This window comes from Elgaria multicarinata, chromosome 4 (assembly GCF_023053635.1).
Source record: "Elgaria multicarinata webbii isolate HBS135686 ecotype San Diego chromosome 4, rElgMul1.1.pri, whole genome shotgun sequence".
Taxonomy (NCBI): Eukaryota; Metazoa; Chordata; class Lepidosauria; order Squamata; family Anguidae; genus Elgaria; species Elgaria multicarinata.
In genome coordinates, this window is record NC_086174.1 from 34,613,403 (window position 1) to 34,627,640 (window position 14,238).

Consider the following 14,238-nt stretch of genomic DNA (forward strand, 5'->3'; position numbering starts at 1 on the left):
ATTCTCCTTTTGCCTATGATATAATGCAAACCACTGTTGCACCTAAGCTGCTAAATATGGCTCTACAGAACAATTTCAAATTTTGGATATTTACAAAGGAAATAGTTTCCTCACTAGAAACTAGTAGTAAGTCACTACTATGTGTTACAGAATAGGCATGTATTTTAAGTTCAGTTCTCCTACAATGCTAGAGCCTTTAACTGTGACTACACAAACACAGACAGATGCACACACACGTGCATACACGTGCTTACACACACACACACACACCCCTGAACTTCAGCAACTCTGAATGCCAGCCACATGGATCCCATTTATGTCACATACTGTATATTACTGTACTGTGTATCATTGTATTTCAGCTGGGTGGTTAGCCTCCCCTTCCTGTAATGCCACCCTCTAATCTACCCACAGCCTCCCACAGCCCCCATTCCAATCATGAATCTCTCACATCATGTTTTGGCTTTGAGTCACAACTAACTCTTCTTGATTATCACAGTCTTTTGTGGGATCTTCAGAAATAATTATCTTTCTATAATTTTTAGAATATAATACAGAATTGCTTAAAACTTCTCAGCTGGAAAAGGGTATTCTTGGTCAATGATCTATTTTTATTTCTGCTCTGCTGGGTTTCGAAGATGCCAAAATGACAAAAGACATGTCCTTCAAAGTTTTAGTTTATAGGCGCTGAATTAGCATTTTCAATTACTTTCCTTGAGTGAACTGTACTTTTTATTTGTTTAGCTTAGAAGAGAAGAGAAAGCACTTTACCGAATACTTTTTCTTTTCTTTTCACAGATTGTGCTGCACATGGCAAAGCTAACTTACTCAAGAATGATGTATTAAAAGATAAAACAAAAAAGAAATCCAAATGGAGTTTAAACATTTATGATATATGTTTAAACTGTTGACTGCATCTGTTTTAGTTAACAAATTTGTTTTGTGTCACTCTTAATCAGAAGACTTATATTTTTGTTTCTATTATTGATTTAGCAGCCATGCCAGTTAATGTTATTATCCTGGACAGAACATTCAGAAGTTACCCTTACAGACATTTTAAATAAAAAGAGACATCAATTGGGATCTCAGAAATGAAATAAGATGGTTATATGAACTCAAAAAAGCAACCACCTTAGTATATCATGTATTCCTTCTTCAAATGACCTATCCTTTCCCTATCCTTCACTTTAAAAATACTATGATTAGGGCAAATCAAGGACAGAGAAAGCCTATTCTTTCCAGCAGATAGATTGTTTGGTGTGTATAAAATAAATGAAACTAAGGACAAAAAGTTTCATATAAAATCCTCTCATCCACCAATCGACACACATATCTGTATCTTTATTCAGCCCATAGGGACCGACATGAAAAATGAGTGAGTACTCCGTATGTACCGAAGGGTGCAGACCGGCTCTCCCAACATGTTTCCATAAGGGGAGCAAGTGGCCAAATGGGTCTCGCTATGCAAATTACCAGAACCAACTGCTGCAAAGAATGAGTTGCAACAATACTTCCATGTTCCACATAACCAAGCATTGGGTTGGATTCAGTGGCACTGTTCCACAAGTGGAAGGGAAATCAATTGTGGAATAGATTTCCCCACCTCCTTGCAGCCCTCGAATCTATTCTGGAGAGCTGGGGGACCCTCCGGAGCAGATTTGGGCTACGTATAGGGGACTGCAAGGGAAGGAGACAATTGAGAATCCTGTTGCAGGAATGGATGACCAGTTGCATGAGCAGTGTTCTAGTCATGGATCCATCCGAATGCACGCCAAGCAGAAGCTTTCCGTTCTATGCATAGGCTAGTCAAGCAGCCCATTCATTTTTAGGTCTATGTGTACAGTCTGCTGAACCAGAAGGAGATGGGATACATGCAGGACCAGAGTGTTAGGAACTGCCAGGGCTCACATCTGTGTGCAGCTGCCCCACTGAGGTTAATTCAGTAATTGTTAGGCAGTGTGATGCATACTAAACCTATAGCAACATAATTTTCTAAGGATGGTAAACGTTCTAAAATTCTAAAGGAAAATTCTTTTTGAATATGACAATTGGTCCTATTTCTCTTTATCTTAGTTAAATATGTGCCGATAAGATGGATGGGACCTAAGTCCATGATGCAACTAGCTCCATGTGATCATTCTGTTTTGGCTTTTAAATAATGATAATTTAAATAGTAAATAAATGGGCTGCAATTCTCTACAAGTCATGCGAAGATACTTTTAAAAGTTTTTTTTTTTAAAAAAAAAAAAAGATAGAACATTGACAATGTATTTATTGTTCTACAAAAATTTCAAAAAGTCCTGTACGGTTTCTGCAAGCTCAAAGATATTCTTACAGAAAGGTCCCTGAATTATGGTATTTTTTTCTTTTTCTTTTTTTTTACAATCCAGCAAATATTTAGTTTGCTACTCTTGCAAGTATTTCAAGGGTCATCATTATTCCCAAAACAAAAACAGAATAATTCAAAATACATACATAAATTAAGCTGGTATGGCATGATGATACTTGAACATGGATTTTCAGAAGCAGCAAACCAAATTGTTAGCTTCTGATCATTCATGGATTTCACCCTTACAATATCATAGCTGATTAATAAGCATTTTAAAAAACTTTGGTGATTAGCAGAATGTGCAAAAGATCATGCTCACAGAGGCGATACGACTCATGCTACACACATTTTTTTCCAACAATGTTTCACTGTGTGCATGTTGAAAGTGTTATTTTCAGCTTCATTGAGATTTTAAAGTCCAGTTATATTTTTAAAATGTATTGCACTTACTCAGAGAGCTCATATAATTACCTAGTCTACCCTGGTTCACATGTTGTAATATCTGGATGACTAATTTAACAATTTAACAGTATTGGATGGAAATGGTGTCTAGTTTCAAACACGCTTGTATTTTTCTTGATTGTCAGAATTTGTTTAGCTGAAAAGGTTTATCAGGCTCTATGACTCTGTTTCCCCAAGGTTTGCGCATTGGGGGGAAAGGGATGAGGAGGGACAGGGACTTAGATATGGATGTTAAATAAACATTTTTTCTTACAACAAATCCTGGCACTCTGTTCTCACCATGTCATGGCCTGTGATGACTTGCTGTCTCCCAAGCATGACCAAATGATTAGTGGGGCTGTGTCTGTGTATCTCAACAGTAATGGGGGCTCTCTTTCCATTTGCCTTGTATTGAAGTCTAAGCGCTCCATTGGTTTGTGCATTTTCAGTTTGATGAATTCATTATTCTCTATCTTCTATACCCTCCCCGCTTCAGATCAGAACTTTTGCCAAATGGCTGATTGGAGCTTTTAAAATTTTGGATTGCCTCTAATATTTCCCCCCATTGATATCTGTATCTTTAATTTTGAGATAATTGTAAGAGTGCACGGCCTTAATCAACTGTTTCAAGCATTACTTCAATGTGCATTTAATGGGTTACAAGGAGACTGGACAACTTACAGCCATGCAAACTGTATACGAGTCAAAAGATGCTTTTGTGCAGAATCTCTTTTAACCTTTGCTCTCTTTTTTATAGTATCAATCTGCTATTGGATTCAACAGACACCTTTAAAGTCTTACAAGGAAATAATGATTGATTACAAAATGATTCCAGCTTAACATTAAAAAAAATAGATTTGATTGGTATCAAAATCCAAAAACATTCCAAAACTATTGGAGTACATTGGACCTCACAGTGTTAATTTAAATTCATCACTGGGCTACCATAAATCCCTGGACCACAAAACAGAAGAGAAAGCCAAACAGAAACACTGCAGAAATACAGGGCTTATAACAGAAAAAGCAGAACAGAATTTAAGAAAGTGAAATACTGGGCTCCTAGTAAATAATAGAAGATCTCCAATGTACCCCAAAAGAAGATTTCAGATAAGAAATCCATGTTACAAGTTTGCACCAGCAATGTGTCAAGATAAAGCCAATTCAATGAAGAATTTGCACCCTAGGGTAAAATGTACTCCTGCAGTCCAATGGAGTCATGCAGTGCTTTGTAATGGGCTTCTTTTATTTTGCATAAACAAGAATAAGCGGGGGGGGGGGGAATGACAAAACGGGGGGGGGGAAATCTATTCACATGCCCTTGATGTGATTTAACTATTTAAAAAATAGTTTTAATACCTCCTGCCCCCACTAGCAATCCCATATTGTGATCTCAGCAGACAGGGAAGAGAGGTTTAAACCTCATCCCTGCATGCTGAGATGAGGGGGGGAAGTGTGTGTGTGCATGTGTGCGTATGTATAGACATATGCAAGCATACATGTGAGTGACCTCTGACACACCACCTGTCATGGTATGCAGCCGTTGGGACCATAAAGTTACCCACATATTGATTAATCCTATTCCTCATCAGTTTTTCTTAAATTACTTTACTGCTAATTAACTTTAACTCAATTCCCCTTCTTAGCTTTCTTACTTTTTTTTAAAGGAAGTGGGCAAAGAGGTATGCAGGACAATGAGGCTCCTGGAAATATTGCTCAGCTTGTTCAGAAGCACATACAAAGAGCTGACAGGTTGCATGACTGAATATTTTCCATGGAAGGAAAAAACGCCTCCCTGCCATTGCAAAACAGCATCTCATGGGGAAGCTACACTGACCCATTCTTCCTGACGTGGTGGTTTTCTACATATAAAGCAATTTTACTTTCCTGTTAAGATTAAGCTGCATTCAAACACGTTGTTCTTCCCACCTGTCACCTGTAGTGGTAGAAATAGTCCAGAAAGGCTTTACCATTTCATACAGCTGAATGTATAAACTGACCTTCACGTTGCTGAATTTTGAGAGTGATTGTAGACTAGATTTGTGTGGAGGGGCAGCATGGTTTGTCCGGGAATTCAAGGTCGGTTAGATTGTCCATTGCTGCCAAAGCAAGTAACAAAACAAAAAGTCTTTTTTTTCCCCATTCTTTTTTTTGCCACCGATGAGCTGCCATACATAGCTGGTGCCTCTGTTTGACCTTTAGTGAGTCGCAAACTGTACCAGTTTGACCTACACTCACTCACAGCTATGGCACTTACTTTAGATTTATTTATTTTACTTAACCAAGTATGATACCCATCTTCCCATTTTCTTCCAAGTGCAAACTGTTCTAGTAAATTTTGTAGCTGTAATTTTGATGCCCATTAGCTGACTTGTGAGTGCTTGTTCTTCATGCGTGGTTATGCAGATCAGGCCAGAACTGAGCCGCGTGCCAAGGTTTTAGCTTGCTAAACTGCAAGCATGAAATTTTACAAAGTTAGCTGCTTTGACAGGTAAAACGGGGAGGTTTAGCATTTTGTACTGTATTGGCCCCACACAAAAGAAACCTTTATTACATTGAGATAATGTCCTTTGCAAGACCAATTCGTTGAAATTAAAATTACGAATGAAGCTGGTACTGGAAACAGAACCCATCTTTCTTTAAGCTGAGATGAAAACATTCTAGACATGCACAATTTATTACACACCAAGCCAAAAGCCAACCACCAATAAATGGCTTAGTTCCTAATCGTTCACCTTGCCCACACATACGGTCTTGTGCAGAATCCCTTCTCTGCATCCCAACATAGCTGGATGATGGCTTTGTCAGAATGCAAGGGGGACTGGCCACTTCCAAACCCATTGAATACTCTTAGAGCAGAGACATGCCCAATCGGAGCTTCTAAAGTCTCCAGAATTAACCTGTGTGTGTGTGTGTGTATCTCCATATTTGGAAGATGCTGAGTGGGGTGAGGGGTAGCTTTCATATTGACTTCTGTGGCTAACCAATAGGACTAGCCACAGTGGTGTTCTTCTCCAACAGTGGTGTTCAGGGAAGTGATGGCTGCTGAGAGGGAGTGCATTTCCATTTTAAAATTTCTAAACAAAATCAAAGCATGAACCGATGTGATTCAAATTTGGTGGGGCTAAAGCTCTCTTTAAACGCTATCACTGTACCAAATTTTATCTCTTTATCTTTAAAATGAGGGAGCTGGAAGCATTTCTGTTAATACCAGTTACCCGAATACTGAACGGTTCTTTGAGGGTAATTCGATGAGGCAGAGAGAGCGGAGGGGCTCTGAAATTGAGGCAGAGAATCACCTCTATGGAACTCCAGATCAGATTTCAAGGCAGAGAAGACCCACTTTGCACACCCCTAGTATTAGCTTCCTTAATTGATAATCTGATAAGTGAAAAAGCAGGATTTAAATTATTCTAATATTTATTTATTTATTTCATTTACATCTTGCCTTTTTTCCTCCAAGGAACTCGAAGTGGCGGACATAATCCTCCTCCTCTCTATTTTATCCTCACAACAACCCTGTAAGGTAGGTTGGGCTTAGAATCAATGACAGGCCCAAAGTCACCCAGTGAGCTTTCATGGCTGAGTGGGGACTAGAACCTGGATCTCATGAGTCCCAGCCCAACACTACAACCACTACACCACACAGGCCTAGTAGGTTCCCTACTAGGATAAACTTATTAGTTTCCTGCCTCTCTGGGATTTCAGAAATGCATTTGTTGGCTGGCAAGCTACAATTCTTGACAGGTGAGCTGCATTCAGCTTAATGGGTCTAGATAATCAGAACACATTTCAAATCCCTGAAAAAGAAAGGAAAGGGGAGCAAAGAAAGGGACATAAAAACTGTACTGCAAAAGATTTTGATTTCAAATGCCAGAGCCCAACATAGATGAAATAAAGATATAAGGAATATTTGGATGCCATACTGCTGGCAGTATAACCTTGTGCAGTTATACAATATTCACACAATACACACACAAACGAGTACTACTGCATTTCCTTGAATGTCCCTGAAAATCTCACCTGGAGGGACTGCTTGAGACAGCCACTACTTCTCTTTATCCAAGGTTGAATCAGGACAGGATCGCATCCTATCTACTTGAGTTTTTAAACAGGTATTTTCTGTCCAACTCTGTGAAAAATAAAATGCTAAGAATTATTTATGGATTTTTAATCTGGGAGTATCCATTACCAGCAAGATCCAAAAAAGCGAAGATATTCAATATGGAGATATTCTTATGAAATGGGGTGACGGCACTACCCACATTCTAATTTGGCCATGACATCATCAGGTAACTGGCTACATGATAATTTGATATAATAATATTTGTATATATAAGCACTGATTGGCTGGAGATACCTCAGGAAGAAGGTTAAAAAATGGGACCAAAGTAGCTTCAAAGAGGGAGTGAAAATAGTGCAAATGAAAGGGTTTTTGTTTTTTTAATGTTCCCAAGTCCACCCACCCCTTTTAGGCCCATTTTCCTTGGTGAAAATTAACACAAACCTATAAGCAATTAATGTGTCATTAGTAACTCTGCAATTTTTGGAGCTGACAATATGGTCCCTATCCCTCAACTGTAGCAAATCACAGGATTGTACATTCTATCCTCCAACATCTCCCCATTTTAATGCAAATTTCCACCACCTGTCCCTTCAGCCTTAATGAGGATTGCCAATTCTTGAATGAAAGAAATCTGGTACCTAGCCAGAACCGGAAGGGAGTTGGAACATACAGCCCAGTGGGTTTTAGCAGGACAAAAATGGAGTCTAGCAGTTGGGTGGGGTGGGTAAGATGAAGGGCTAACAGACAGAACTCCAGACAACAATTGTCTATTCATCTAAAAGTGTTTACCTAAAAAAAAGAAGAAGAAGAAGGATGGGTGAGATGACTTTGCCTCCTTTCTTTTCCAGCAACTGGATTGAAAGTAGCCAACCAGCCAGGTCTTTTTTCTTTTTTCCTAATCAGCTGAATTGGCACTGGTGTTTATTTACACACCCTCCAAGATTTCACAGATGAAGTAGGTAAACCCTTAGCTATTTGTAGTATTTACCCTATCATTCTCACACCAAGGACCATTGCGCGCGCGCACACACACACACACACACACACACACACACACCCCTCATTGTTGAAGGTTGTTCATCATCTACTGCTCATGCACCCTTTAAAAGCCTGTTCTGAGTGAGTTTTCATAGCAGGAAGGCTTAGAAAGCAGAACGTAACTGGGGTGGGGGTTTGAGCAGGGGTGGGGAACTGTGAGAGGTTCAGGGGGCATTTTTGCCCCCTGCCCCCACCCATAAGTCATACTCCATAGGGGGCTGCACAGTGCATGGGGCACCCTACCCCTCCCACCCCCAATTGGCAATTTATTGCAAACCACTCTGTAGCACTATGGAGTGCTACAAGACTCAAATTTAGCTTGCAAACAATTTGGCCATTTTAGCACTCTATAGCACTAAAATCGGCCAATTTCCCCTCCTTTTTTATTTTTTTGCTACTGCTACTGAACTTGGCAGCACGGTAGGGACAGCATGTGCCCCATGGGCTGCATGCTGTCCACTCCTGATGTAGGGATTTCACTTTTAAAAACTTGGGGCTGTTGCCTGAATGGCAATGGTCTATCTAAAAGACAGAATAGGGGCAATGACACACGTTCTAGAGCAGGAGTAGGCAACATGGGCCCTCCAGATGTTTTTGCCTACAACTTCCACCAGCCCTAGCAAGCATAGCCAATGGTAAGGGATGATGAAAGTTGCAGTCCAACAACATCTGGAGGGTCACACGTTACCATGTTCTAGAAAATTAGATGGCCTCTGGTAAATATGGGCTGTTGGATTGTATTTGGTTAACATGCTAGTCTGAATTTGCTGTTAATTAGGATTTGAGGGGAGGAACCTTTTCCCCTGAATTCTGAGAGCCATAGAAAACGTTCTCTCCATGCCACAGAAGAGACCCCACCTAGGAAGCTGCCTTATACTGGGTAAGTGTATTGATCCATCTAGCTCAGTATTTACTGGTCACAAACCTCCATGTTCAGAGCGGAATTTTCCCCAGGTCTATCTGGAGATGCTGGAGACTAAACCTCAGATCTTTTGAGTGCCAGGCATGCACTCAACTATTGAGCTATAGCTATTCTGCATATCAGCAAGAGCACTGAAAGGGACAATCTATGGATTGTGCTTGGATGGCTCTTTCTATAAATGGCAACCATTTCCTATTCATGTTCTTTGCTAAAACTAAGATTCCAAAAGAATTCTCAGGTTTTGAACTTTCCGGCCCTGAAGGGACAATTGTTATCTTCAGGTTACTTTTCATTTTTTTATTCTATTAACAGTCCCTTAGAAAGAGGCTATAAATCTGACATGTACCATCCTAAAAAGGATTCTACATTTCTTAGTTGCATTTGTGAAGGTGTTCGACACTGGAAAAAAGACATGCGCCTCTAAAACTCTTGGTTAATAGCTTTCTATTATATGTGCCCACAAATAGAGCATGATGGCTAATTTGATGTAAGACTAGAGAGCATCGATTCTTGTATAGTTTAACTTCTATTAGTTTATTAGCCTGCAGTGATGTCCTCAGAGGCTAGGTTACCACAAATGAATGCTGCCACCTTTCAAGCAAAACAGAACGCAACATGGAACTGCTGTTTTCAAAAAATATATTACACCCCACATCTTCAGTATGAAATAGTAAAGAATCTACCATTTCATTTGCATGATGTATAAAACAGTTTTAATACACCAGAAAATGAAAGAACAGGAAGTACGAGACATTTGTGATTCCTATTTCTTCCATATCTCCATCCACTGCAGACTATCTCGGGTCATTCATAATCTTTGTAACAGTGAATCCAAAAAAACCCCAGTGAGAACAAACTTGATCTTGTTATATCAGCCTTCCCCCATCCTAGTGCCCTCCAGCATGCCTGGGGATTAGGAGATTTGGAATTCAACCTATCTGGAGAGCACCAAGTTGGGGAAGGCTAGTTTATGGGGTCACTTATTCCAGGATGAAACAACAGTAAATCAAGAGCCTCTGACTACTTCACAGTCCATGGAATCTCTTTTAACTCACTCTCAACAGAGGGATTAATCCTTGAAGCCCAATTTACAGTATATGCTACCAATGCGGTACGGTAATGTTATTTTGGAATTGAAAAATAGCCAGTTGCATCTTTCTGGGTGTTTATCCCCCTCTTGATTTTAAGCCTTAAAGATAAGTCAGTCATTACCATGAAAAATTATAAGAAGTTACATTATTTGCTAGTGAAGCGAGTAAAAAAAATGATTGTGTACTATTGCTATTTCAATATGAGATTACTACTATACCATAAGTGTTCTTCCTCCTCTGTTCTATGTACAGTTGTTTGTGTTACAATCTAAGCTTCCCAAAACTACATAATAAAGCTTCTTATCACAGGTTTTTAATGCCTCTAATAATTACTGTAATTCTGTGTGACTTAGTGCTCAGAATGATCTAGCAGGATTTTTCTCTAGATATCTAAAAGGATTGCAATGTGTACAGAGGTGTCACAGTGATTAAATTTACAGGACACTTATGAAAATAGTGATAAGAATTACTGTTTAATTAATACATATACACGTTGTACAGCTCAAGTATCACACTGAAAGTACCAGAATGAGACCCTTAATTTCCTTTTGAAATGTTAAAAATAAAATTATTCAAAAAGATTAGTTTCCTTTATGAGGGGACTTTAAGAGACAACAGGGAATATTTGAGGCATGTGACAATTGCACAGCTAAGTCTGAAGCAATTAATACAAAGCTAGTTATGGTACCATTCTATCATCTGAAATTGGGGGAGGTGTTGCAGATGTCATAAGAATAAAACATGGCTTACTTGTCAAATTTAAAAGGATCATCCTTTTAACTGTGGGGTAGTTTAAGAACAAGAGTTTTCTTCAACTACAACTTGATCCTTTAAAATCTACCATATAAGGGTAGTGAGTTGTAACATAATGCTAGCAAAAAGTAAAAGAGGTGTTGTTATTCCACCAGCATGTTCTGCTAATGCTTGCACAAGTGCTAGTGGACAAACTAGCACAACCACCAGAACACATAGCATAATGAATGAGTAGTAGTGACAGCACTTGCACAATGGCTTGCGTACATACAATCCAAGTATTGGATTTGACATTTGCACAAGGATGAAAATGGGGTTTCCGCAAACCATGGGAGCTTTAGCAGAATGAAACCATTAGATACAACCCTAAGGCTGGAACCCTGAACAAACTTACAGTGCAATCCTATATATGTCTACTCTTAAGTAAGCTGTATTGCGTTCAATGCGACTTATTTCTGAGTAGGCATGGATAGGTCTGCACTGTTACTAGGAAGTCTCTGTGAATTCGATTACACAACACATGTTCAGTTATTTTAGTGCACCAAGTCAAGCACATTTTTTTACCACGCAACATCATCTCTTTCACATTCTCTCTTAACTTTTAATTTTAATACAGTTTAAAGAAACATTCAAAATCAGTGTATAACAAATCATTTAAATGACTTGTATTCAGTTAGAACCAGTTTACCTTACCAAAAAATTAATAAAATGATGTGTTTATGTAGATGCTAAAAAATTACCACTTTATGTAAAACCAATATGCATATTCAGCAATACAGTGTGTCTCAGCAACCAAAGGATAAAGGAAAACAAGACCCAATACAACACGACGGAGCCTTTACATCCCCCTGGAAATGTTCAGCTGTAACTTCACCTGACATTTTTTTCTATATCAATGTTGACAAAAAAGATAGAGAGTTCTGATCTCCACATATGATCAAAACATAAAAAGGTAAGTCAAGAAACTCATACAACCCTTTTCGCTCACTGGGGAAATGAGCTTTTTCATATAAGAATGGTTTTTACTTTGAAATGGAAATATGATCATCTAAAAATGCTATGTATTAGAATACAATTCATTCTCGCCTAGCTAAATACATAGCACATCCATTTATATATTTCAGTATAAGAGTCTGGTTTTGGAAATCAATGTACATTATCATTTTTATTGAGACCCGATAATTCTGAAAAATAACTCAGAACTATATTTTGTACTAATCTCTACACAACGCTTCTAATAATTCCAGTAGAGGAATAACTGGAGGTTGACAACCTCTTTATGGAGAAAAGTTATTTATTTTAAACAAAATGCTTATATGTTGTTACTTTTGTTATTTTCCTTCGATTGATGTAATGTACAAAACAAACACACATGCTTACATATTTACTTACAAAAGATGTGGAAAGTTTTTCCCCCCGCATGCTTCCTCCTAGTTCAGAATTTCTTTCCTACCATCCCCATCTGAATGATGACAAATTTAGTGACAGGAATATGGACAGGAAAGGACAGCATGCCAATATGTGAAATTCAGTCTCAAATTCTTGCTAACAATACAATACCAAAATAAACAAATAAAAAACTTAGAAGCAAAATCAAATGATTTTTCTTAAATCTCATTTCAGTGTACTTATGCACTGTGTAGGGTTCTGCACAAATTTCAGGTCAAAATAATGTTATGGGTCATATCAGCAATTTTCTTTTGCCAGTCACTGATAGTCTTCAGAAGCTTATCAGGGTTTGCTCAATGAGATCAGTGGTGGCAGACAACATTCCATCAAAGATGCTCTGCCCACCAGTTCTTACAATACCCAGCTTCAGAGGATACTCTTAGGCTCATTTACACCAAGCAGGATATTCCACTATGAAAGCGGTATAAAAAAGGCAGCAGCCACGCTACTGTTTTATAGTGGTATTGAAGTGCCCTGCAGGATCTACACTACTGCTTTATAGTGGTACTGAAGTGCACTGACCACTGTTGGGGCCTATGACACATCTACACCAAGAAGGATATAACACTATGAAAGCGGTATATGGTTTGTGTCAATGGGCCCCAACAGTGGTCAGTGCACTTCAATACTGCCACAAAGCAGTGGTGTGGCTCCTGCCTTTTATATACCGCTTTCAGAGTGGAATATCCTGCTTGGTGTAGATGAGCCCTTAGTTCATACTGTGAAAGCGCAAGACACAAGTGAGCAATAAGAACATTAGAGGACCCATGCTGGATCAGACCAAGGGTGCATCTAGTCCAGCATTCTGTTCATACAGTGCCCAATCAACTGCCCATGGGAAACCCACAAGCAGGACATGACTGTAACACCACCCTCCCGCCCCTGTTCTCAGCAACTCATGTACACAGGCATACTGCCTCTGATATTGGAGGTAATATATAGCCATCAGGACTAATAGCCAATGATAGCATTATCCTCCATGAATTTGTCTAACACCCTAGTGCATGCCTAGAATCCTCTAGGCTTGGGGTTTAGAAGGGGTTCCTTAGCAGATGATGATTCAAAATGAAAAGAATCCTGATGACAGGATCCTCTGTTGTACCAAGTGAACGGATGTCTTTCACTTTCTAGGCTTTTCTATAGGCTGCTAGTTGAGGGTGAACAACAGGTGTTTCTTTAATGGCCTATATATACAAATTGTTGCAACTATGAATATAATATTTCAAGTTATTGCGTATTTTTATTTATATCATTTTCACTCTGTTCTGCAGCTGAAAAAGGCTCCTGGAGCAGCTTTCAAAGATTATTGATAACACATTCCCTGACTTTGGGATTACACTCTGAAACACAGAATACAAAGGAAAAGGGATTGGGAAGAGGAGGAAAAGAGCAGGGAAGAGTTCTTGGTTACAAAATTTGAGACATCAGTACAAAACTCTACTACTTCATATAGAACTAATAGTGTGTGACATTTGTAAGAGCAAATACACATTCAGAAACCCATTGCAGGAAGCGTGGGGAAGTGAGGATTTGAAGCTGAGAACTGTCATGTGTGGAAAGGGTTAAGCAACCCCTTCCCATGACACTTCCCCATAAAACAACATCTCTCCTGAGGGGAAGCACCACTGTGTGCAATGTACATTTAAGCCCTTAGTAATGCTTCTTCTTTAGGCACATATAAACCTAAGTCCTAAATTTGTGCGTTGCATAAGAGCACATTCAGACTTTAAATTGGGTGGGAGGATAAATTCCATTGCACCCCGGTCACCCTGTGGTGCCTCACATTGGTTGCTAACACATTCGATAGCTGTATAAATAAGTAGTGTGTGCCTCTGCTGCATAGATTTTGGAAAGGAAAAAGACGTATTACCTGACTAGAATTAAAAAGGACTGCCTGTTCCTGTCTTTGATTGGCATGGAACATTAAGTGACTCCAAAGTAGCAAGCAGTACAACTTTCTCTCTTCACATTTTCCCTTCTCGACTTGACACTAAACTATATATTGCCTAATGCTAATCATTCACTCACTTCCAGAAATAAATTCCCATTTCATTTTTAATGCCATTGAAAGGTTGCAGAACAGAAAACTGAATTAATTTACACTGCAAGCGTCTGTTTTTTCATATAGCATAGTTTTGAACAGGCGATTGTG

At 39.0% G+C, this 14,238-nt stretch overlaps 1 protein-coding gene across 9 annotated transcripts in view; it reads right to left on the reverse strand.

Moving 5' to 3' along the window:
• Nucleotides 1-14,238, reverse strand: part of ESRRG (estrogen related receptor gamma) — a 541,458-nt gene that overhangs the window by 414,913 nt on the left and 112,307 nt on the right. For 4 of the 9 annotated variants that reach the window (XM_063124054.1, XM_063124061.1, XM_063124050.1 and 1 more), the window contains exon 2: nt 6,791-6,899. The exons of the other annotated variants lie outside the window; for them this stretch is intronic. The gene's annotated coding sequence lies outside the window, so the exon portion shown is untranslated. The remainder of the gene's footprint in view (nt 1-6,790; nt 6,900-14,238) is intronic. 9 annotated transcript variants of the gene reach the window in all.